Source organism: Hemiscyllium ocellatum, chromosome 16, assembly GCF_020745735.1.
Source record: "Hemiscyllium ocellatum isolate sHemOce1 chromosome 16, sHemOce1.pat.X.cur, whole genome shotgun sequence".
NCBI lineage: Eukaryota > Metazoa > Chordata > Chondrichthyes > Orectolobiformes > Hemiscylliidae > Hemiscyllium > Hemiscyllium ocellatum.
In genome coordinates this window covers 24,959,009-24,984,273 of record NC_083416.1, presented here as the reverse complement: position 1 = coordinate 24,984,273, position 25,265 = coordinate 24,959,009, and positions in this window count along the sequence as shown.

Here is a 25,265-nt window from a genome sequence, read left to right as displayed (position 1 = left end):
ACTGTGGGAGGAAACCGGAGCACCCGGAGGAAACCCACGCAGACACGGGGAGAACGTGCAAACTCCACACAGTCAGTCGCCTGAGTCGGGAATTGAACCCAGGTCCCTGGCGCTGTGAGGCAGCAGTGCTAACCACTGTGCCACCTATTGTCTATTGTCTATTATCTATTGTCCCCTTTGAGGTACAGATGTGACTTTAACCATTGATGACAAGTTACAGTTGGAGCTCCATTCAAATGTGTGGAGCCATTCAACAGGGTAGTTACTGCTGCCTTAATGCAGAACTCATGATAATGAGCACCTATCATGAAAAGATACCTTGTTGCCTGTTTCACATTGAACATGTGTGGGGCAATTTGGCAATGGAATTCCCATGGCAATGTTTGGGAGCAACCAAAGTTACCATCTCATTTTTATGGAAAGGGGTTTCAAATCAGGGAAGTCTTGCAGCACAGTGGGAATATCTCTGCTTCTGACCCAGAAGCTCTGGGTGCAAGTCCCAATCTAGGACTGGATGGTCAAGATATGTGCATTGATAATATGGCCAAACTGGTTGAGGATCAACTTGTCATTCCTTTCAACAGACTCCAATGGCTGATTGCAGGTGTGGGAGAGGCTACCAATCAAACATCTGTAGAAAATAAAAATAAAACACTGCAGATGGTAGTCAAGTATAACTATTGACCAGTACAGAAATCTGTGTTTCCCTTTATGACATGGTAACTAAAGAGAGAGGAGCAGTGGAGGCAGAGAATAATTATCAAAAAATGCTCCTGACAAATAGGTACAGATAAATACAATTTGTCATACCAGATCATAACTGTAACCATTAACATCTTATCTACTATAACACTTTCATTCTTACTTGATTTTTAATTTACGTTATTATTTCTGCTTGTTTTATTATGTCTTTTTAGCATTTTCCACATTGTGGGATATTATTATGCTTCACAAAGCCATAAAATCTTACAACACAGAAGAAGGTTATTTGGCCAATTGTAGCTATACCCAGCTTATACCCCCCAACCCTACCAATTAGTCTTCAAGTACTTATCCAATTTTCTTTCAAAGTTTCCTATTAAAGCTGATTCCACTCCTCTTTCTGAGTTTAATCTTCTGTGTGGAGACATTTTTCCTGATTACCCCTTCTACTTTGTTGGACAATTTATGTGTGGATAAAAAAAATTGAAGCAGCCTTTTGCATACCTTAAATTGGATTTTCCATTGTGGTAAGGGAGGTTATGGGATTTTATGATATTTTATACATAGGTAGATTATACATCAAAGATAATAAGTTGTAAGTTTTGAATGTGCGTTATCTTAACCAAAGATAGCATTGCTGTAAATATGCAAGGAAGAAGAGAAAGTGCAAGGACTTTGTGGAAGCTATATCTCCATGAGCAGATTCCCACTTGCAAAAATTTTGTGTTTATAACGAACATCAATGTTGGTGTTGCAGTTGATAGACCATTACTCAAGTTGCAACATATCAGAATAGAAAGATGTAACTACGTTGTAGGCTGTGAAGTTAATTATAATTTGCATGGATTCACTGACAACATCAGTTCAGGTTTTCATTTATTCATATATGTTTTAAAATAAAATTATCTCTAAATCTATCCGGCTTTTTTAACCTTTCAATAAAGCCCTCTGGTGGCTGTTATGTATGTCATGGAAATTAAATTGTCTCGACTCAACTACTAGCAAGAGCAACCAAAAAGAGCTTTATTAATTTTAACTTATGCATTGCAGAGGGACCACATGCACTTGACAAAAGTGCCTTGTGCAAGGGCCCTGAGCATAATTCAGGTATTCGCCTTATACTGTTTCTTATCACTCTATCAAGGATAAAGACTGTGAAGATTTGAGTTGTTATTCTTTTCATTCCCTTGTTGTGGATATACTGTTCTTATATTTTTCTCTTGTTGAATGTTTACAAAGTTCTGCAGAGACAAGCTGTCCCTTGACTGCAGACTTTAGCAAGGTTGCAAAGTGTCAGAAAGTTTTACATTGACAAGCATTGTCTTTCAGATTTCAGAGTAAATGGATTTCAGAGTAAATGTTAAGATTAGATTAGATTCCCTACAGTGAGGGAACAGGCCCTTCGGCCCAACCAGTCCACACTGACCCTCCGAAGAGTTACCCACCCAGACCTATTTCCCTCTAACTAATGCACCTAACATTATGGGCAATTTAGCATGGCCAATTCACCTGACCTGCACATCTTTGGACTGTGGGAGGAAACTGAAGCACCCGGAGGAAACCCACGCAGACATGGGGAGAATGTGCAACCAGTCCACACAGGCAGTCGCCCAAGGATGGAATTGAACCTGGGACCCTGGTGCTGAGGCAGTAGTGCTCACCACTGAGCCACTGTTCCACCCTATTTATTACTTTTATTAACAAATTAATTTTGTTCATTTTCCATTACATTTTCCCCCTTTTTGTCATTTTATGACAACCAGGACAATAAAAATAGAGCCTGATTAAAAAAAATCTATAGAGTCAGATAGCTAAAATCAGCGATCTTAACAGTTGTCTGTGTTGTAAGGAGCATTTTAATTGGTCGCAGCCAACTCTTCGTTTTCCAGTTTTTCCTCCTGAAGTCTTTCACCACTATACAGTCTCCAGGTGCAGCTTCCCTTCTGCTGGTTGCAGTAGTGCTGCTTTCACTTGATTCTGTATTTCAGACAAAAGTGTAGAGAGTTTCATACAGTAACACAACATCTCATCCACACAGTGACCTGTTATCTGTCTTACCTTAGGTCTTGGGCCAATACCTGTGTTGGGCGGCCGCCCGAACAAAATCTCAAATGGGCTAAGATTAGCTCTTCCTCTCCTCCTAGATCTCATATACATTAGCACAATTGGAAGTGTCTTTATCCATGCCACCTTTAGTTCCTCACTACGTTTTGTCAATTTATTTTTTAAGGTAGCATTTTCTGTTTCCACTGCCCCACCGCTCGCTGGGTGGTAGGCACAGTGTTGTCTCATGTTTATTCCCAAATAATCACTGATCTTACTGTAAGGCATTATGGACAATTGGTGGCCCATTGTCACTACTAAGCCTTTCAGGGTTTCCCCTGTACCTACCAAAAAAGATAACTGGGATACCTTCCCTTTATAAAATGTAGGCGTTGACTTAAATGCATCATCATTGTACTGAACATGTGGTCCACGCTTTGCAACCTCAACACTCATTATGGGGGTGGGACTTGTTTCAGTGCCCATAAGGTTCGAAGAAGAGATTAGCATAAGCAAGTCTTTATTGCCAAGCATAAGGGAAAGAGGCTTACCTGTACCTTGTGGGCTGCCCACCTCCACCTCAGCCTTCCCCTGTCAGTCATACTGCTGTCCAGCCTCCAGGGCCAATTGAGGCTGTCTGTGTGGGCACTGTCTCGCCCAGTGGTCCATTGCTCCACAAACAAAGCACCCGCCAGATCTGCCGCTGCCAGCTGCTAACTTTTTCTCAGCACCTCTCTCCAACGGCTGGGTGACCATCTGCATCATAGTAAGCTGAGCTTTATGTGCTTGCTTTTCCATCTTTAGTTTCTGCTTATCCTTCTCTTGGGTAAGCAATTTTTCAGCATGTATCGCTTGCTGTTCTATCAAATTCAGCTTTCCCGTGTTCTGGGTAATACATGTGTCCTTTATCTTCTTCGCTATTTTATCCTTCATCCCATTGATGAAGCTGTTCCTCAGTTGTGCTTCATACGATGTGATCTCGTCGGGTGGTCTCAGTCCACTGTGGGCATTATGGACTTCAATGAGGCACGTAAGGTACTCAGACACTGTCTTACCTTCTTGTTGTTTACACATTGCTAGTTTGGTCATTTCCATTTGCACTGGGAATGCCTCCCTACAGGCGGTCGCCAGCGCTGTAACAAAAGCATTAAAGTCTCCATTCTCTTCTGCTTGCGGGTCAGTTGATCTGGTGTGGATGTTTATGGCTGGCCATCTATACTTGATTTTGGTGATATCGGCTCCAAGTTTTCGTCCCAGAAAACGTCTCATCTCGTGTAACGTGGGACGGAACTCGGTCCAGAACTTTGTCACTTCTTCAGCAAACTTATTACCTCCAACCATACGTAGGTCAGGCAACTGCCCATATGGCACTTTCCAAATCCTTCATGGTCCATGGTTGGCGGACCAGCACTGGGCACCCTTCTGGGTCTGCAACTTCAACCATTGGTGCTTGCAGAACTACCTGGTAAGATGATCGTATGTCAACCCCTCACCATCTCACTCATCATCCGTCGTAGGGTGGTCACAAACAGGCCCTGATTGCCTTTCCGGCTTGGAGTGGCCGTTTTCATTTTAGGCTTCTTGCTTTACTTGGTTGCAGGTACAATTTGCTATCGGTGATCCAGCAGTGATCGCTGACTTGGAACCTTCGTCAGGCAGATCTCGTAGGGGGCTGTAAGTCTTAGAGGGCAGTCATCAACGTCAGGATCTGAAACAGACTGAAGACACAGTACAACTTGTTAGGTTGTTTTCATGCATGTCTGCATGTGCGCTGGTGTTTGCATGTGTATTTGATCTATCCTTTACTTGACATTTCCTTTCTCTGATATCAGCCTCAGCCTTCCACATGTTATAAGCACTCCAATTCACAGGTTCTATTTTTCCCTCCCTTTTTTCCTTCTCTCTTGACCTCAATATTTCCAACTATCTTTTACTAAAACTTCCTCTCTCCGGAAAACCGTATTCCTTAATCCACAATTCTAACTGCTTCACAGACTCTGGGCTATACTTATTTCGCATATATTGTATTTTTTGTTGACCATTTCAAGTCCTCTGTGGACCCTCTTTTTGTTTGCTCTTGCCGGACCCCATTTTCAGCTTTCTCTCTCTCTCTCTCTTGCTACCATTATCTTTCTCCCTTTGACTTGCTTTTTACCTCGCAATGGGTGCATCTGCCTCAATGCCTTGGTTTTCATAAACCAAGAAATCACGTACCCAATAGGTCTTTGACGAGTCCAACTCAGCCAGCGGTGGTTCCAAGCCTAAAACCATCCTTAAACTTGCTATCTCTTAAACACGCTAGAGACGGCAATCCCCTTCCCTTGGGTTTTGCTCAAATACTACGCGAGAGTTTACTGAACCCTTTTCCTGATCCTTTATTCTCTTAGAACGAGTCTCTCTGTACCTCAACCCTATTCAGTTTAGACCCTGGCGCTGAGGCGATCCACAGATTCCCAGTCTTCTCACGCAAAAGGGCCAATTCAGCACTCGAGATGAAGTGAAAGACCTTCAAGGCAATGGCACCTGCGCCTCCTGGGAATCCTCAGAATCTCACCCAGTCGCGGGATCCCGGAAAAAGCCCCCAAGTTTACTGTCGTGGAAATTAAATTGACTCGACTCAACTACTAGCAAGAGCAACCAAAAAGAGCTTTAGTAATTTTAACCTCTACATTGCAGAGAAATCATACGCACTTGACAAAAATGCCTTGTGCAAGGGCCCTGAGCATAATTCAGGTATTCGTCTTATACTGTTTCTTATCATGCCCTCAAGGACAAAGACTGTGAAGATTTGCGTTGTTATTCTTTTCATTCCCTTGTTGTTGATATACTGTTCTTATATTTTTAGGTAAAAACAAGGACTGCAGATGCTAGAAACCCGAGTCTGGATTAGAGACTGGAAATGCACAGCAGGTCAGGCAGCATCCAAGGAGCAGGAAAATTGATGTTTCAGGCAAAAGCCCTTCATCAGGAATAGAGGCAGGAACATGTAGGGTGGAGAGATAAATGGGGGATAGGGGTGGGGAGAAAGTAGCATAGAGTACAATAGGTGAATGGGGGTGGGGATGGAGGTGATAGGTCAGAGAGGAGGGTAGAGTGGATAGGTGGAAAGGAAGATAGGCCGTTAGGATAGGTCATGGAGACAGTGCAGAGCTGGAAGGTTGGAACTAGGGTAAGGTGGGGGTAGGGGAAATGAGGAAACTGGTGAAGTCCACATTGATGCCCTGGGGTTGAAGTGTTGTGAGGCGGAAGATGAGGCGTTCTTCCTCCAAGCATCTGGTGGTGAGGGAGCGGCAATGGAGGAGGCCCAGGACCTGCATATCCTCTGCAGAGTGGGAGGGGGAGTTGAAATTTTGGGCCACAGGGCAGTGGGGTTGATTGGTGCGGGTGTCTCGGAGATGTTCCCTAAAGCGCTGTGCAAGGAGGCGTCCAGTCTCCCCAATTTAGAGGAGACCGCATCAGGAGCAATGGATGCAATAAATAACATTGGTGGATGTGCAGGTAAAACTTTGATGGAGGTGGAAGGCTTCTTTGGGGCCTTGGATGGAGGTGAGAGGGGAGATTTGGGCCCAGGTTTTGCAATTCCTGCGGTGGTAGGGAAAGGTGCCAGGACAGGAGGGTGGGTTGCTGGGGATGTGGACCTGACCACGTAGTCACGGAGGGAACAGTCTTTGCGGAAGACAGAAAGGAGTGGGGAGGGAAATATATTCCTGGTGGTGGGGTCTGTTTGGAGGTGGCAGAAATGTCGGCGGATGATGAGGTTTCTGGAAGGTTGGTAGGGTGGAAGGTGAGCACTGGGGGGTTCTGTCCTTGTTACTGTTGGAGGGGCAGGGTTCGAGGGTGGAGTTGCAGGATGTGGACGAGATGCGTTGGAGGGCATCTTCAATCACGTGGGAAGGGAAATTGTGATCTCTAAAAAAGGAGGCCATCTGGTGTGTTCTGTGGTGGAACTGGTCCTCCTGGGAGCAATATGGTGGGGGCGAAGGAATTGGGAATACGGCATGGCATTTTTGCAGGAGGTAGGGTGGGAAGAGGTGAATCCAGGTAGCTGTGGGAGTCGGTGGGTTTGTAAAAAATGTCAGTGTCACGTCAGTCGTCATTAATGGAGATGGAGAGGTCCAGAAAAGGGAGGGAAGTGTCAGAGATGGTCCAGGTGAATTTAAGGTCAGGGTGGAATGTGTTGGTGAAGTGGATGAATTGCTCAACCTCCTTGCGGGAGCACGAGGTGGCGCCGATGCAGTCATCAATGTAGCGGAGGAAGAGGTGGGGAGTGGTACCGGTGTAACTAAGGAAGATTGACTGTTCTCCGTAGTCAACAAAGAGACAGGCATAGCTGGGGCTCATACGGGTGCCCATGGCTACCCCTTTGGTCTGGATGAAATGGTAGGATTCAAAGGAGAAATTGTTAAGGGTGAGGACCAGTTCAACCAAATGAATGAGTGTGTCGATGGAAGGGTGCTGTTGGGACGTCGGGAGAGGAAGAAACGGAGGGCTTGGTTTTCTCTTGTTGAATGTTTACAAAGTTCTGCAGAGACAAGCTGACCCTCGACTCAGACTTCAGCAAGGTTGCAAAATATCAGAAAGTTTTAAATTTAGTAAAGCATTGGCTTTCAAGATTTCAGAGTAAATGTTAATTTTGTTAATTTTCCATTACAATGTACGGGTACATTTATAAAATACCAAACTAGTTGTATTGCTTTCAAAGCCCAATATTTGTGTTCCAAAATGTAAACTCTATTAACTGTAATAACACAGAGCTGGATCTCTTTTTTTTGTGGCTAAATCTGAGTTGTGTTGAGTTTTTTGGAGGATCTTTTACCACAAAGTGTAGTGAGATTTCTTACCAAACTCGCTGCATTCACTACCTATCCTGCCTTTATAATGGCCATCCCATCTGATTCCAGCAACATTTTACCATGCGCTGTTTCAGGACCAACTCACCAATCAATGGGATATCCACTGAAAGTCTGATATGTCAAGTCAGTGCTGACCTGTCTCCAATGTCCATAAAAGACATGTAGCTTGTCATTGTCCAGTAAAGGAACATCACAAACAGGCAAGCAATTGCACAATTCCAAATATGAACTTTTATTTCCAGAAAGGATAAAACAATACAAGGAAAACCAATAGAGGCTGAAGTTCACCTCGATATTGCAAACCAGATTTTGACATCATAAACAACTGACATTTTACAATTTATGATTGTTGCACTCAGTTCTCGCTTTTTGGAAGTGGAGTCAGTGAGGTTCTCTCTGGCTTGTAGTGCTTGATGGACATCTACAGCATCCTCCTCACCAAAGTCTTTGCCCTCTTCCTTGGGAGACTGCTCTCGTTTTTCCCGAAATCTTCAGCATCTGGGATATTGCCTCATTGCCTAGTCTAATTGTACACAGCACAGCTAATCAAGCTGACTTGGCACACTCTGTCTGGACTATTTTGAAGGATTGCCCCTCACCATCACCACCTCCCACGCCATAGTTGCTGTCATCCTATTTTCTGTTCTATCACTGCCTGGTCGAAGCATGGGTAGCACCATATCTGTGCTCTGCATCAGTAAGGAGGTTGCATAATTAGATTAGATTAGATTACTTACAGTGTGGAAACAGGCCCATCGGCCCAACAAGTCCACACCGACCCGCCGAAGCGCAACCCACCCATACCCCTACATTTACCCCTTACCTAACACTATGGGCAATTTAGCATGGCCAATTCACCTGACCCGCACATCTTTGGACTGTTGGGAGGAAACCGGAGCACCCGGAGGAAACCCACGTAGACACGGGGAGAACGTGCAAACTCCACACAGTCAGTCGCCTGAGGCGGGAATTGAACCCGTGTCTACAGGCGCTGTGAGGCAGCAGTGCTAACCACTATGCCACCGTGCCGCCCCATAATGATGATTGGAGTGATAGCTCCCCCCCCTTCTCCCCTCCCCCCCCCCCCCCCGCCCGCCCTGTAAACAGCCTTTGCAAGGGCCCTATAAATGTTCAAATACTCCAGGGACACAAGATTGCTCCGGGATATAAGACCTGTGGCAATGTCAAGGAAATGGGCACATACCTCCAGGAAGTGCTAATGGTGATCACCTGAACAATAATGGACTGGAGCCTCTTCCTGTTGTTGAATGCCACAGCATTGTGATACAGCCCTCTCAATGCAATGTGCATGTAGTTGATGGTAGCCTGCACCTGGATGAAGCTAGCTTTGTTCTAAAATGGCCAGGCTGCAAGCCTGACCTTGTCATAGAGGAACACAACTGAACCAGTGTGATCTTGCTCAGATTCCATCAATCACTGCCTTGGTGTATTTATGGGAGCAAGACTGAGAAATTTCACACAGATCACCTGTCACCTCTCTGGAAGTAGTTGGTAGCATAGCAGTTCAGAGCAGCTGTCATTTACATAGCCACCTGGAGGGAATGGCCTTGCACTCTTGAAACCCTCAGATCCAGCTCCAGCATCTAGAATAGCTTTAATATTTTTTGCACGTTGACGGGAGGCAGTGAGGTATTGGTACTCTCCATGGAAATAGTTTTTAAGTGCCCAGGCTAATATTGTGGGATACAGATTCTAATCATAGCATAGCAATTCATCACTTTCTGTCCAATATGCCTTTGTTCCAAAACATACTTTCACGCCATCCTTTCCTCATTAGTTCTTACAACTTTTGGAGAGTTGATTTCTGTTGACCACATTCCATGTTTTTAGCAATGCATTTTTCTTCTGGATTCAGTGTCTTTAGGTCGGTTTGATGAGTCACATTCCATGTCCAGCTGCTCCTTAACATTGTATCTGGGAGGTTCCATGCCAGGCAGATCACTAATTAAATCATGTTGAATCCTGTGGAGCCATGTAAATACCAAACAGTTTGCACAACCATCTGTATCTCCGAGATGGCACCTGGAATGTAATTAGAAAGCTGCTGTTGTCATCCAACTTCATTGGTCAGTAACCATCCTTTGCATCCAGGGCACTGTAGACTTTATCTCTTTCACATTGTGGCAACATGTCTTTAAAGCCGGCCTGGTGTCATGAAGTCTCTTCAGAGCTTTATCTTGACATTTTGGTCAATGTTAATCTCAACTGTCCAGGTTGTTTCCCTGCTCCCACACTGCCCACGCTGTATTATGAGGAGGCTGTTGCTCTGTTGACTCCTACCTTCTTTTTTAGCTCTTCTTTTTTTACAGGCTGGACTCGAGGGCACCTGGAACTTTCCACAACAGATGCTGAACTGATTTTCCTTTAGATGATATCTTCCAGGAAGATATTCTAAATCTATCTGCAAATCTTCTTGGATTTACTTCACAGGCATGCGTTCATGACTAATGAAGAGCTGGAAATCTATTTTGGAATTGAGGGTTACCAGCCTAAGTTTCATCGTTGTTATGGCTAAGATGTAGCTTTTTCTCCAGATCTTCATTCTGGATCATCAGATTGCAATGTTGACCATCCGTGAAAGGCCTGTGTTGCATGATACTCACTTATCATCTATCAGTCTCTTGTATTATAGTTCTCAGTAGCCATTTGTACCTCATTGTGCTTCCCCAGTGACGAACATTTGTGGGGAAAAATAATTTGGCTTCTTGCAAGTGAGAACACACTTTTCACATTTGTGTAATTCCTCCACAGTTTTTGCACGAACATTTGTGGGGAAAAATAATTTAGTTTCTTGCAAGTCAGAACACCACTTTTCACATTTGTGTAATTCCTCCGCAGGTTTTGTCCATGATATTTCTGCTCTTTGGACCTGGAATGTCTATCAGCATAATACAAGGCCTTATCTGTTCTGCCATGAATATGCTATAGCTCCTGATTCATTATCTCCATGCTTTTGTTCACATTAATAGTTTTCTTGAGAGTAGACATAACTCTCCCTGTGGGATCTCTTATGCATAATGCAATCCTGTCTTTAGTTAGATCATCTTTTAGATGTGCAAATTCACAAGGTTTTACGAGGAGTGCTAATGCAGTTACATACTCATCTTGTGTCCTAACGTTGAACACATTCATAACTTATATCCACAAGGTGTTCAAAGTGCACTTCTAAGGTTTTCAAAATTCCTGCAGTCTGTTTTCTTACCTTCTTTGGGAGTGATTTTCAAACAGTTTCTCCCTAACAGTGATAAAAGTGTAGCTACTCCTATCTGCTTTATATGTATCTGTTGTACATTAAATCTGTTGCAATCTCACAGTTTTGGCATGCTGAGTAGAAAACTGAAAGTTCTTTGTTCAAATTGTCTTTCATTTTGACCAGTGCGAAGAGAAGAAAGTTCACAGCCATTGTGATTTACCCAGTCCTTTCAACTGTGCCTTCTTCTTTGTTTTTCTACCTGCCTGTTGGCTTTTAGCAGTTTTCAGAAGTATTTCAGTGTTCTTCTTTAGTAGCTCTTCACCATTCAATCTCAGTCTTCTCTAACACCATGTTACAAACTGTCAGGACCATAGTCTAACTTGCACTGTGTTTTACCTAATTGGTTGTAAAAAGCTTGTTTGCGATGGCCGCCTCATTGTTGATGTCAAATGATTATGGAGGAAGAGAGGACTGCAGATGCTGGAATACCAGAGTTGAAAAATGTGGTGCTGGAAAAACACAGCAGGCCAGGCAGCATCTGAGGAGCAGGAGAATCGACGTTTCAAGCATAAGCCCTTCTTCAGGAATGATTCCTGAAGAAAGACTTATGCCCGAAACATCGATTCTCCTGCTCCTCAGATGCTGCCTGGCCTGCTGTGTTTTCCCTGCACCACATTTTTCAAGTCAAATGATTATGCCAAGCTAGGAGGCACATTAGTGCAGTATGTACAGTTCTATTTCAAACAATTTAAATCTCAAAAATGCTGGATTATTGCTGCACCGTCAGTGTTAACACAAAGCTAGAGAACACCTTCACCTGTTTAAAATAATATAAACAATCCATTGTAGCTTTTTTAGGAATGCAATATTGTAGATCAATTTGTCCATATACCTGTAAATGTCGTGACAAAATTCAATAATGCCCAATGTACATTTAGCAACATGAAATTTATGTGATGAATTAAATAACAAAAAGCTGTTAGGAGAAAGGACTAATGTAGCTGCCTGTTTTGCAGGGTGTTGGGCAGAGGTAATTTTTCATCTGATTGTGTGACTTCTTGGTCAATTTGTTTTAAAAGCTTCCCCAAGAAAGAAAGGAATCACAATGCATTTTAAACAGATTTTAACCACACTAATATTTTTATTCCAATATCATTCATTTATAAAATATTTTTAAGACTTTCAGTTTCACTAAAATTTCCATGTTTGATTTCTTTCAGCAGGGAACCTGGTTATGGTCATATGGTTATTAGCCTCAGTGATAGTTTCAACAGTAAGTTTTAAGTCCATCTTTCACCTTGAGTACATCTGCTTTCTCCTCCTGGCTCTCTGTCAGTTGCTCCCCCCAGTGGCCAAATCCACTGGTGGAATTTGGTCACTTGCTGGAAACCCAATGGAACTACTTAAGTAGCCAATCAATGGCCATATCCTACCTTTACTCACATTTTGGCCTTGTGGCTCCCCTCGACCATGAGGCAAGAATGTCTAGGCCTCCTTTCTGAGCACTCATTGACCAACAGAGGGCACAATCCCTATAGCAACACTCATCTCTGCAGCCGCAGCGTCAATCTAACTACAAGTCCATACCTCAATCATTGCAGATTGCTTGCCTGCCCTCAGTGTCTCCTAACTTCAATCACCTCTCTGTAATGGTAACTGGCCATGAGACACTTTTGCTGTGTAATTGCAGTCTCAGCTCTGGCCACAATAAGTGGTGGTGCTGTTGAGTTCGTTGAGCAGCTGACCCTCTGATTATTCCACCAACAGCCACTTAATTGGACACAGTTTAATAAACCAACCCAGGGTTCTACAGTTGTCCAAAGAAGGCTGACATATTTTTGGCTTTGTTGGTGGGATTTACTACATAGAACATAGAACATGGAACATGGAACAGTACAGACCCTTCAGCCCTTGATGTTGTGCTGGCCTTCTATCCTAATCTAAGGTCAGACTAACCTACATTGTACTATTTTCCATGTGCCTATCCAAGAGTTGTTTAAATGTCCCTTAACCATGAACTTAACTCATAATCTGCTTGTGAACTATGAGGAATATATATTGCCGGTAAATGTCTGAAAATATTTTTTCTGAGGTACTTTTTGAGGGAATACAGAACTCTGTGAATAATAGTATAGATGTCTAGGTACTTATCAGATGAAGCAAGCTGATCATCAAGCACAAACCAATAAATTATTTTAGCCAATGTATTTCATTCTCTGTATTATAGTCTGTGAATCATTTGCTTATTCCACCTTTAGACCTCAGCTTTACAACACTGTAATTTACTCAATCAACAGCAATATACTATATAATCGCCTAACTCTGCTGTTATTGGCCTGCATGAACTCTTTAATGATCTGTCTATGATATTTAATGGTGTAGCAATATTATGATGCGCTATTTCATATCAAATGTGCTGTTTGTTTTATCCATAACTAATTCAGAGTTTAAATGCTTTTAAAAAGCCAATTAAACTCTGGTGGGGAAATTCTATCCTTTCTTTGATTCACTTACTAACACATATCAGTTTTTTTCATGTTTTCATCATCATATTCTTCATTAATGGCTTCATCTATTATTCTTTGACAAATTAAACTGATAGCTTTGCATTAGCTTCACGCAAAGGTTATGGCCTAGTGGTATTATCACTATGCTACTAATCCAGAGACCCAAATAATGTTCAAGGGACTTGGGTTCATATCTTACCATGGAATTTGACTTCCCCAAAAAAATCAGGAATTAAGAATTTAATGATGATTGTGAAACCATGCCAATTGTCAGGAAAAGCCTATCTGGTTCACTAATGTTCTTTAGGGGAGGAAATTGTTATCCTTACATGATCTGGCCTACATGTGATTCCACACCCACAGCAATATGATTAACTCTTCACTGCCCCTCTGGGCCATAAATATTGGCCTGTGGCCAGTGATATCCATATTCTGCAATAAAATCAAAAATAATATCAGAAAACGTTTGGGCGGCACGGTGGCACAGTGGTTAGCACTGCTGCCTCACAGCGCCTGTAGACACGGGTTCAATTCCCGACTCAGGCGACTGACTGTGTGGAGTTTGCACGTTCTCCCCGTGTCTGCGTGGGTTTCCTCCGGGTGCTCCGGTTTCCTCCCACAGTCCAAAGATGTGCGGGTCAGGTGAATTGGCCAAGCTAAATTGCCCGTAGTGTTAGGTAAGGGGTAAATGTAGGGGTATGGGTGGGTTGCGCTTCAGCGGGTCGGTGTGGACTTGTTGGGCCGAAGGGCCTGTTTCCACACTGTAAGTCTAATCTAATCTAAACGTTTACTCACAACAATCGTAACATGATGCAAATGACCTCCAAATGTGAAAAATTAAAGAACTTTGAATTAATTTTTAACAAGAAAATATTGATGCACAGACTACTGCAGTGAAAATGCATTTGTGAGAAGCTGAGGTGTGGATGAGTTAAACTAATAAATATATATTACAATATTAGCTTTTACCTTAATAAAATGAAATTCTTGAATGTTATTTGAGCAAAACTGGTAAATTTAAGAATGAAATCTCTGAAAGAAAATTAAATGCAAAGTTCTATTGGAATGTCAGTGTTGAATGAAATTTAATCAAAGAGTCAAATTTAAGAATTTAATCCTGAATCATTGGGCAGAATCTTCCTAGCCCCTGAATTTCATGGAAAATGGCAAGAAAGTGAAGAAAATCGCATAGGATAGCCAACGTGGAGCTTTTCAAAGTCGAGAATGAAAGGTCTCATTTTCCAATGGTATGTGCATAGAGAGATGAGATTCTCACCGGTGAGCTGCGAGAGATCTTTTTGCATGCATTAGCATGTATTATCATCCTCAACATTACTCAAACCCCTGATTAGCATACAGTTTTCCACTCTCTGCTGGGTAGAAATTAGACAGTGACAATTCCCATTAGAGCTGATAACTGGTGACTCCAGTTAGCTACAGGCTCCATCCTGAACACTAGACATCTTAGGGTGTGCTCCATGGGCAGTGACTGCGTGAATATACCATCCATTGACATTGGCATCTGACACATACCGGCTTCATATCATCATCATTGACAGACCTCTGATCCACCTACAGTACAGTCTTGCACTTCAAAGCTGCACTTTGGAGTACTTTGGCAATTTCCACTGCAATGCTGCTGAAAGGTTACTTGTGTGCAGGGCTAGCCAGCTCATGGACTTGTTCAGAGTGCATTTTATTCTGGTCACTTGCTTCCTTATTGCTCAATTACTTTATATCTGCTTTGATGCTCACAGTACCCCTGCCCCCACCTTGCCTTTTGGCACTTTGTCCCTCAGCCATACCGTAAAGGCTCATAGTACTTCTGTCTTGCCCTGCTGTCGAGCAGGCACAAGCCAGGCAGCTTCTTATGGTTGTCAACAGTGATCAGTCAAGGGAATGGACATGTTGCTCTGTGGAACCATATTATATCAATCCATATCTAGAGCATATGCTATCAGATTAGGCAGCAAACACACTGCAAGCAATTCAATCAAATGGCCAAGTCTCAAAGTCTAAGAGGAGTAGACCACAGTCAAGTCAAGTCAAGGGGGAAACTTATGTCAGTCAGAGGGTCCCTCATGATAGTGCATGGAAAGACATGGGATACTACAGAGGATGGGGGCATGGTGGGACAGTGTCAGCAGTCACCGACACTGTGTTCTTGTTAGAGATTATGTAGCACAACAATGGGCAAGACTAAACTGCAGGGCTGGTGCTCAGGGGATAACATTGAGAACTGCAGATGTAATGCCAGCTGGTTTATGGGAAAACGTGGACAATCAGCACCGATGTCCTGGCCATGGAGGTTTTGAGGGACCCCTTAATTATTCAGCTGAACTCGAGACTTACTGTATCAAGAGCTTGGCACATTACTTTCCATATTCAATTGACGTTGAAACATGAATTGTGAATGATAAATGGCTGAAGGGCTTTTGCCTAAAACGTTGATTTCGCTGCTCGTTGGATGCTGCCTGAACTGCTGTGCTCTTCCAGCACCACTGATCCAGAATGTGACCACACCAGACTAGTGGAGTCAATGTTTTCTTTCTGTCTCAACACTTGGAGACCATTTGTGAGCAACATGAAGCCCTTCAAGGGGCAATTACATTAATCAGGAGCTTACACTTTACATGATGAAGTCATCTGTAATCATAGCAACTTGCGAACTGCATGTAGTGTCCAACCTTGCTGGATACAGATGCTGGTGACAAATAATCTTTGTCACATTCATTTATCTTTGCACATTGAAGATAGTCACCTTTGTGAAATCATAGTAATCACAGATGACCTCAAAAGTGGCCACAGATAACAAAAAGTGCAAGATCTCATAGGTTTCACAGGGGTAAGGAACTGATTCCAACTCACATTGAAATGTAAGTATTCCTTTTATATACAATTATACCTTTGGTAGGTGCTATAGATCTGGGAGAAGGGTTTAGCACTCATACAGCAGTTGCAATTTCCTACTGCACCTTTGCAACCAAACTGCTGCTACATTAATCAGAATAAGGGCCTATGTCAGAGTTCCATGTGGAGGCAGTTTATAATCCTTGTTGTCAGAGTTCTCCATGTCACACTGTATGGAGGAATATGCTAAGCCATCCCCTGTGAGTGATGTGAATTCTGACAGGCGAGTTATTCTTTTTTTATGTTGTCCACATGGGTTTATGACAAGCTTGACTGGATCCAGCACGGGTTATCATCGCTGTTGCTACAATGTATCAAAGGGGCAGCGAAATGAGGGAGGGAAAGATGAGCCAGCCAGCCCAGGGCTAGTAGTAACATCCTGCAGCAGCTAAACAGTCTCCACATGAAGATGTTGTTGCTGAAGTTCAACTCAGGAGACGCAGGAGGTACAGGAGGATCAGAGTTTATCATCATTGATGCCATTTTCTCCTGATGAGAGAGGCACAGTGTTGGTACAGACTGAGGATGGCTTTGTACACTGACATAGAACTACACCACCTGCTGGAGCAGGGCCTGTGACCTGAAATGGTGGGTAGTCATTGTATCCTAGGGGCTGTCAAGGTGACTGCAGTGCTGGATGTTTATGCAACTGGCTGCTTTCAAGGAGCCACTGGGGACTTGTGTAGGATCTCACAATCCTCGATGCAAAAATGTATCAAGGCAGTTGTGGTTGTAATTTGTGCCAAATTACACCACTTCATCTTCTATTCCCATAACAGGGTTGTTGCTGCTGCCTGGATGGAGGGCTTTGCCAAAATAGCTGGCTTCTCATCAGATGCAGTGAGTGATAGGCTGCATGCATATCACACTGTCAGAGCTATATCACAAATGTGCATGAAATCATTAAAAGGACTTCATTCCATCAATATATAGTCATGAATGTTTGTGTCAAGGACTGGATGCTTTATGATGATGGTTACTGGGACATAAGGGTTATCTTCCATGACCATGACTGATGACTCCACTGTACAACCCCTGACAGAGGTGGGGAAGTTAATTGCTATGAGATGAGCCTTTAACAAGGATTTGTTTTGTCATGTTGAAAGCAGACAATGTATACTTGGAGTGGAGTTGTCTGTTTTGAGCCCAGCAAATAGCTAACTTTAGGTTTTTTTCTCACAAGCAGAGAAAAATTGCATGAGTGAGTGGGGTCAAACTCCCACAAAACCAGGATTTTAGTTTAACTTACAGTACCTGTTGAGGTTTCAAAATCGCTAAACATCTTTCCCTGCTATAGGAAATCACTTGAATTCTCTCTCTCAACCAAAGGTTTCTCTTGATGTTCTTTTGTCCTCAAATGGAGAAATGTTGCACTTGAAACAATCTATTTTATTGAATTTGTCTCTGCGAAGGGTGTGTTTATGGGGTGTTATGGGAACAGCTGATCAGTGGTGTTAACATATATATTATCTTGTTGAGTATATTGATAGAGTTACAGTTAAGCTGTCTTTTTAAAATTCTTATCTTGTCTGTATTTTAACAATAATGCAAGAATAATGTGTGTTTTGCTTCAAGCCTGATAGTTTGACCAATTGAATTGCATCCAAAACACAAAACCTTATACTTGCCTTTAAAGATAAGATAAAGTTAAGTTCTAGGCTATCTTCTTAATTTATTTTGACGGAGTTTGATCTGGTCCATAACATAGTGCAATGCACCTCATTCTTCCCCAAGGGTGATGATGGAGATGATGATAGATCTGCTGATTATGAAATTCTCTGGTTTAATACAATGACAAGCAAGTGGAAAGTTGTTTAATCTTGCTCCCTGACTAAATTTTCACCTTGGGCCTGCTACAGTGTTTTAGTGAATTTCTATGAAGTTCAATGCAAGCTGGAGGAACATACCTCATCTTATGCTTAGGCACTTTACAACCTCTAGGGCTCAATAATGAGTTCTACCAAATATGACCTCTGTATTCCATTTATCTTAAATTTACCCACCTTTCTCTGACTATGTTGTGTTTGTGTCTTGTTGGCTTTGCTCTCGGCAAAGCAGACCCATCTTATCATTTTCATAGCTTATATTTACACCTATTTTATATCACTATCTCTCCTTTGCCACCATTATCACTGCCTTTGTCTTTTGCTCTGGGCACCTTCGCAATCTGATGTATCTGCTCCTCCAACCCTTGTCAACAACATTAAAGCCCATTATTTTCCAGCTCCTTTCAGTTCTGAAGAAGATTTGTATTGCATTCAAAGCATTAGCTCCATTTCTCTCTCGTCAGATCTTGCCAGACCTGCTGATTTTCTCCAGCACTTACTATTTTCATTTCTTCATGATTGGATAGGGTAAATAGTTTCCCTGGGGTCGGGGATTCCAGAACTACAGGGCATAGGTTTAGGGTGAGAGGAGAAAGATATAAAAGAGACCTATGGGGCAACTTTTTTCACATAGAGGGTGGTACATGCATGGAACGAGCTGCCAAAGGAAGTGTTGGAGGCTGGCACAATTACAGTATTTAAGAGGCATTTGAATGAGTATATGAATAGGAAGGGTTTGGAGTGATATGGGCCGGGTGCTAGCAGGTGGGACTAGATTGGTTGGGATATCTGGTTGGCATGGACAGGTTGGACCGAAGGGCCATACTGTGCATCTCTATGGCTCTATGACTCTATTTGCAATAATTTGCTTTTTATTACAAAAAAAATGTCATTTTCAAGAGAGAGTATAGAAGACAGTTGTCAGAATGTTGCTGGGACTTGAAAATTGAAGATGTAAGGAAAGGTCGTTTTCCTTAGAATAAAAAAGGCTGATATAGTCAAATGTCCACAATAATGAGGGGCTTGGATAAAGTTGACAGGAAAGACCTGCCACTCCTCCTGAAGAGGTCAATTACCAAGGAATTAATGATGACATAAGGAAAAGCCTTTCCACCAAGTGGTTGGTGGGTGCCTGGACTTCACAATTTGATGGTTATGCTGGAGACCCTCTTAAGATGAACACACTGACACTGATTTCTCATTATATCACTTTTAAAGGGTTACCACTTTCCAAATGTAAACTTACTTGCATGCTGTTTATTTGCATATTTTATTGATTATTTTATTGTTTGCAGTTTCGAACAGGCAGATGATGTTTCCCATTTTTAATAGTCAGAACCGAGAGCAGGAACTGTGTAGATAGCTGCTGGGATATAAATGGTCTTGTAGGGCAGGAGCAGATCCCAGTTGGTTAATAGGAAGCGGCAAGATGATTTCATAGAATCATGTAGTACAGAAGAGGGTCCTTGGCCCACCAAGTCTTTACCACGAAAATTACTCTACAATCTACACTAGTCCCACTTTCAGCACGAGACCCAAAGCCATGTTATAACATTTCAAGTGCTCATCCAAGTGCTTTTTAAAGATTGTGAGATTTCCTGCTTCAACTACTGTCCCAAGCTGTGCATTCCATACCGCTGGGTGAGATAGTCTTTCCTCCAAAACACCTGCCTTTCACTTCAAGATTATGCACCCTTGTTAATAACTCTTCTGTTCAATCTGTCCATGCCTCTCATAACATTATACACCCGAATCAGATCTCCTTTCAGCATTCTGTGCTCTAAAGAATACAACCTGAGTTTATTCTTCATTGATGAAATGCTCCATCCAGGTAGCATTCTGAAGAATCTCCTTTGCACCCCCTCCAATGGAATCACATCCTTCCTGTTGTGTGGTGACCAATGTGGTTACTTAACTCTCTTTCTTTAAAGTTCTTCAATAGGGCTACACCGCCAGTGATATCACTCTCACTTCTGAGTCAAAAAGTTGTTGTGTTCAGATCTGATAACCTGAGCACAAGATCTCACCTGATATGCTATAGAGTAGTGTTGCACAGTGCAAGGTGCTCTCTTTTTAATTAGTGCAAGACCCCCTCTGCTCCCTCAGGTGTATGGAAAAAAATCACCATAGCACTATTTGTCAGAAAACCTCAGATTCCTCTGTAGACTAACAAGAACTTATCCCTCACCTAGCACCACTAAAATAGATGATCTTGTTGATGCCTTATTTTTGCTTGTTGGAACTTGCTGTACAAAATTTTACTGCCATTTTAAAAGTACTTACTCAGCTGAAAAGTGGAAATTCAAAAGGTGCTATATAAATGCAAGATTTTTCCTTCTATCTATGTTGAAAGACCCCTTTAGAATCCTATTCCCATTCATAGGATATAAACTGTATACAGCATGGGGGAAATCACTGACCTGCTAATCTGAATAAATTATGGCAAAGCAATAGTTATTTCATCAGTATTTTTCTTATTTATAATTTTTGTATTCCTAGCGTTCACTTTCATTATATTTCTAGGCACTGGAAGATTCTTTTTGTCTTCTATTGTAACAACTTCACCTCGAAATGATAAGTATGTTGTAATTAGACAGGGTATGAAACAATTTACTTTTTGACTTAGGACTTTGCAATATTACAGCATACATCACTTTAACGACTTGCTTGATTTAAGTCAATATCTAAGGACTGACATTTACAGGAAGGTTTTGAGGTGTGTGCACAATATTCCTGGAATATTAACTGTATCCATCAGAGATTGTAATAGCCCTTAAGAAATTGAATTTGGATAGTGCCAATCTAATTCTATGCGACCGTGGTCCACTCCTTGAGAGGGCACATTTAAACAGCCAAGGCATCTCACCCAGGAATGTTTCCTCTCTGTAATCATTTTACAAACTGGTATGTGTTACCATTCATGTTTTCTAAGTGAATAGGTTCTTTATAGCCTTATGTACTGTACTGTGTGTGATAGTCTGGTCTAATGAGAAAAGGTATTGTCAACAAAATGCTGTTTATTTCCTCTCTGTAAACTTTATATTATAACAATAGGCTTCACATGACTACATAGACTGTTGGTGGGGTATCTGGTAGACTTAGGTCTTTCTTGATTAGCAAGGGGATCCCAGGTTATGGAGAAGAGACAAGAAAATGGGGTTGAGAAACACAACGGCCATAATCAAATGGTGGAGCAGATTCGATGGGTCAAATGGCTTATTTCTGCTCTATTAGCTTCTGGTCCCACAGGACACTACTTAGTTCTCCCAGAGGATCTTATTTTAATTTCCTATCAAGTCCCCATGAATTAATTACAGGGATATTGCTTGTTTCATTCCATCAAGTATTAATTCTTTCAGTCCCATGTACAATATGCATAACCTTTGGTTACATTTTTTGTCAATAGTAATAAGTAATTGATGTGCTTTTAGCACTAACACTAAGTTTGCATTTACAGATATTTAAAAAGGGGTTTATTTAAAAACTGAAACAAAAGGAAGATTTTTAAGGCTAAGTAGAGGCAAACTTATCCAGTATTACATAAACAAGACAATATTGAAAAGAAAATATTGAGCTCTTGGTGACATCTGGAGTTAGTGAATGGGCTGGAGATTGCCATTCCACCTGCTCCTTTTTGATGAAAGGAAGAAGTTCTGCATTTCTGAGAGGAGATGCCGATCAGGGCTCCTTCAGAAATATGGAATTGTACTCTCCTTCTGATAGTTCTTTTATAGCACAGAACAGTCAGTGCAAGGAAAACCACATTCTTTCCCACCTTTTCACAACAGTCAGCTACTGTATTCCCACATTTAAATGTCCAGACAGCCTTTGTTGTCAGTTGCTATCAAATGTTAAATACATAAGATAGGTGTGATGTTGGGGCACTAAGAGAGCAGGATGCTAGTTAGGTGGGGGCTTAGCAGGGCGTCAGGTGTGTAGGGTGCCAGATGTTTAATTTGGTAGGGTGTCAGAGTGCAAGGTGGCAAGGCAGGCAGGTAAGTAATGCAGTACTTAGGGTAAGTAGGGATGGGTGGGAACAGGGGAAATAGGATAAGATGCAGAGCTGGGGAAGAAAGGATTTTCTGGGGTTGAACAGGAGTCAGGTGTGGGAACTCTGTTAAATAGTTACTCAAGAATTAGACTTTGTGTTTAATAGTCCAGTATTTCCTGATTAATTAGTCATGGGTGTGGCATCAAGGAGCCTTGGAAAAGTTGGAGTCAGAGGGAAATCTCCCCAGTGGTTGAAGACTTGCTTAGCATATAGCAAGATGGGTTGTGCTCATCAGAGGTCAATTATCTCAGCTGAGGACATTTATGGAGGAAGTCCTCAGGGTAGTGTCCCGGGCTCAATCATCTTCAGATGCTTCATCAATAACCTTCACTTCATCATAAGATCAGAAGTGAAGATGTTCACCAATGACTGTGCAATGTTCAACACCACTTGCTACTCCTCAGATTCTGAAGTAGTCCTTGTCCAAATGCAATAAGTCCTGGATAATATCCAGACTTGAGCAGAAAAATAGCAAGTAAATTCATGCCACACAAATATCAGGCAACGACTAACTCTAATAAGAGAAAATCTAACAATGGTCCATTGACATTCCCCCATTAACAACATCCTAGGGTTATCATTGACCAGAAACTGAATTGGACTGGTTATATAAATATAATGGCTACAAAAGCAGGTTAAAGACTAAGAATACTGTGACAAGTAACTCACCTCCTGACTCCCCAAAGTCTGTTCACCAACTACAAGGCACAAATCAGGAGTGCGATGGAATGCTCCCCACTTGCTTGGATGAATGCACTCCAGCACTTCAGAAGCTTGGCACCATCCTGGACAAAACAGTCTCCTTGATTGGCAACACATCCAAAAACACTCAGTCATTTCACTATCCATGCTCAGTCGCAGAGGTGCGTAACAGCTACAAGGATGCACTATAGAAATTCACCATGCTGCCTTAGATAGCTTTTTAAAACACAGAATCACATCCATCCGGAAGGATATGAGCAGCAGAAACATTGGAACACCACCACCTGCATGTTACCCTTGACTTAGAAATATACTGTTCATCTTTCAGCGTAGTTGTGTCAAAGCCCTGAAACTCCTTCCCAAACAGCATTATGGGTCTATTTACAGCAAATGGATTGCAGCAGTTAAAGTAGGCAGCTCACCACCACCTTTCCAAGGGTAAGTAGAGCAATAAATGGCAATAAATGTTGGCCCAGCCAGCAATGCTCACATCATAGTAGTGAATAAAATAAACTTAATTGAATCAGAAGCTTCCAATTTAAATGAAGACTTGCAGAGAATTGCAATTATTGAGGCATTACACAACAAAATCTTCAATTTCCCAGTCCATTCCTTCAGAGTCTGCAATGAAAGGGATGCCACAGGGTCTTCATATGCAATTCACACCTTCAGATTAAAACACATTGGAAAGTTTATTGTAAAGTTCAGGCCATTATATCAAAGGTTTAGGATTTTAAATATCATTATGACAGTAGAAAATATGGACATTATATCAGAGCTTCCTAGTCTAGAGTTCAGCTGGAAAGACCATGGTTAGATACCTGAGAAGTAGAGCAGCCAGAGAAAGGAGCTTGGGAGCACATAATGCATGAAATACATAACTTGAGACACATGTTTAGCTCTATTTAATTGGCAAGGGGATCTCAGCAGACTAGACTGTGACTTAAGCTTCTAGTCCTCAACAATCTATTATTATCTTTATGTCTTTGGTGCACTCTGTTTAAACCTGGTTTCTCCTACAGATAAGACTATAAGAACCATAAGAGATAAGAACAATCTATTCAACTCCTTGACCCTACTCCACCATTCAATAGGTTTATGGATGTTCCACGTAAGATGGCAACAGAACTAAAGAAGAAGCAAAAGCAACTATCTATTTTGAACAAAGTGATTAATCTGTAACATGCTTGGTTTAAAGGTATGGAGTGACAACTGGCATTGTGGTAAATGGTCTTCTTCCTATTTGCCTCATAACCAAAGATGTTCTGATTGCTCTATTGTTATTAAGTCCTTAGAGGCATTTTTTGAAGACTCTAGTCTAAAAGATTGAGAAAATTTGGCCAAATGGAGTACTGAGGATCTCTACAGGCCCTTTTCTTCTAAATATCACTAAAGGAATAATATATAACACTTTGTTTTCTCAGAAAGTTGATTGTAGATCACATTGCTCAGATTTAGTGGAAGTCAAACACCTGAGATTATGGTTGTCAAAAGTATGGTTATTTGAAATTGGTTGGGGTGCAGACGTGAGGAGATAAGAGGTCCCCTGCTCAGTCTTTGTCACCTTTCTGAGAAGCTCTCATGGAACGTGATGTGAGAATGTGGTACCTTCTAAAAGACTAGTTCTTGACATCTTGACATTATGGTAAAATGTGTGAAAGTTCAATCTGAACCAATGTTGTTAAAGTTGAAGTTGAATAATGAACATTATGAAAATATGAAGCATAATTTGGCTGAGCAGGATTAGGAAAATACATTAAGAGATATGTGTTTTTCATAGGCAAAGAATATTTTTTAATGAACTAATGCATGGCTTACAGTAACTATTGAGTTTGAACTACAGTAACTATTACAGCATTCTTTCAAGGTGATGCACAAAAAGGTCAGTCATCTGTGGAAGGCAAAGATTGTATAAGATTAAAAGAAAAGGCTTCTAAAGTAGTCAGAAATAGTGAATAAAAACAAATAAATAGTAAAAGTAATCAATATGGAGACTGGAAGGTTTCAGAATATAGTAGAGGAAGACCAAGAAACTGATATGGGAGAATAGAATATGAATGCAATGTAGCAAAAAAGCATTAAAATAGTCTGTAAAAGGTTCTATAGGTAAGTTAAAAAGAAATGTTTTCTAAGACAAATATCAAGAGAAGAGACACTATTCTCTTCCAAATAGAGAATTTGGAAAAGATAAGGTAAATTGTTACTTTGTGTCTGTTTTCACCAAAGAAAATTCAAGAAATTTCCCAGAATTCAAGTGATTAAGGAGATTAAGTGTTGAAGGAAATTGTATTAGTAAGAAGGTTCTACTGGAGAAATTATTGGAGTTGAAAGTTGATAAGGCCCTGGATCTGACAGTTAACATCACAGAGCGTTGATGAAGATGGTTATACCGATTGACATTGGTGATCATCTTTCAAAATTCTATAGCTTCTGAAAAGATTCCTCCAGACTGGAAGC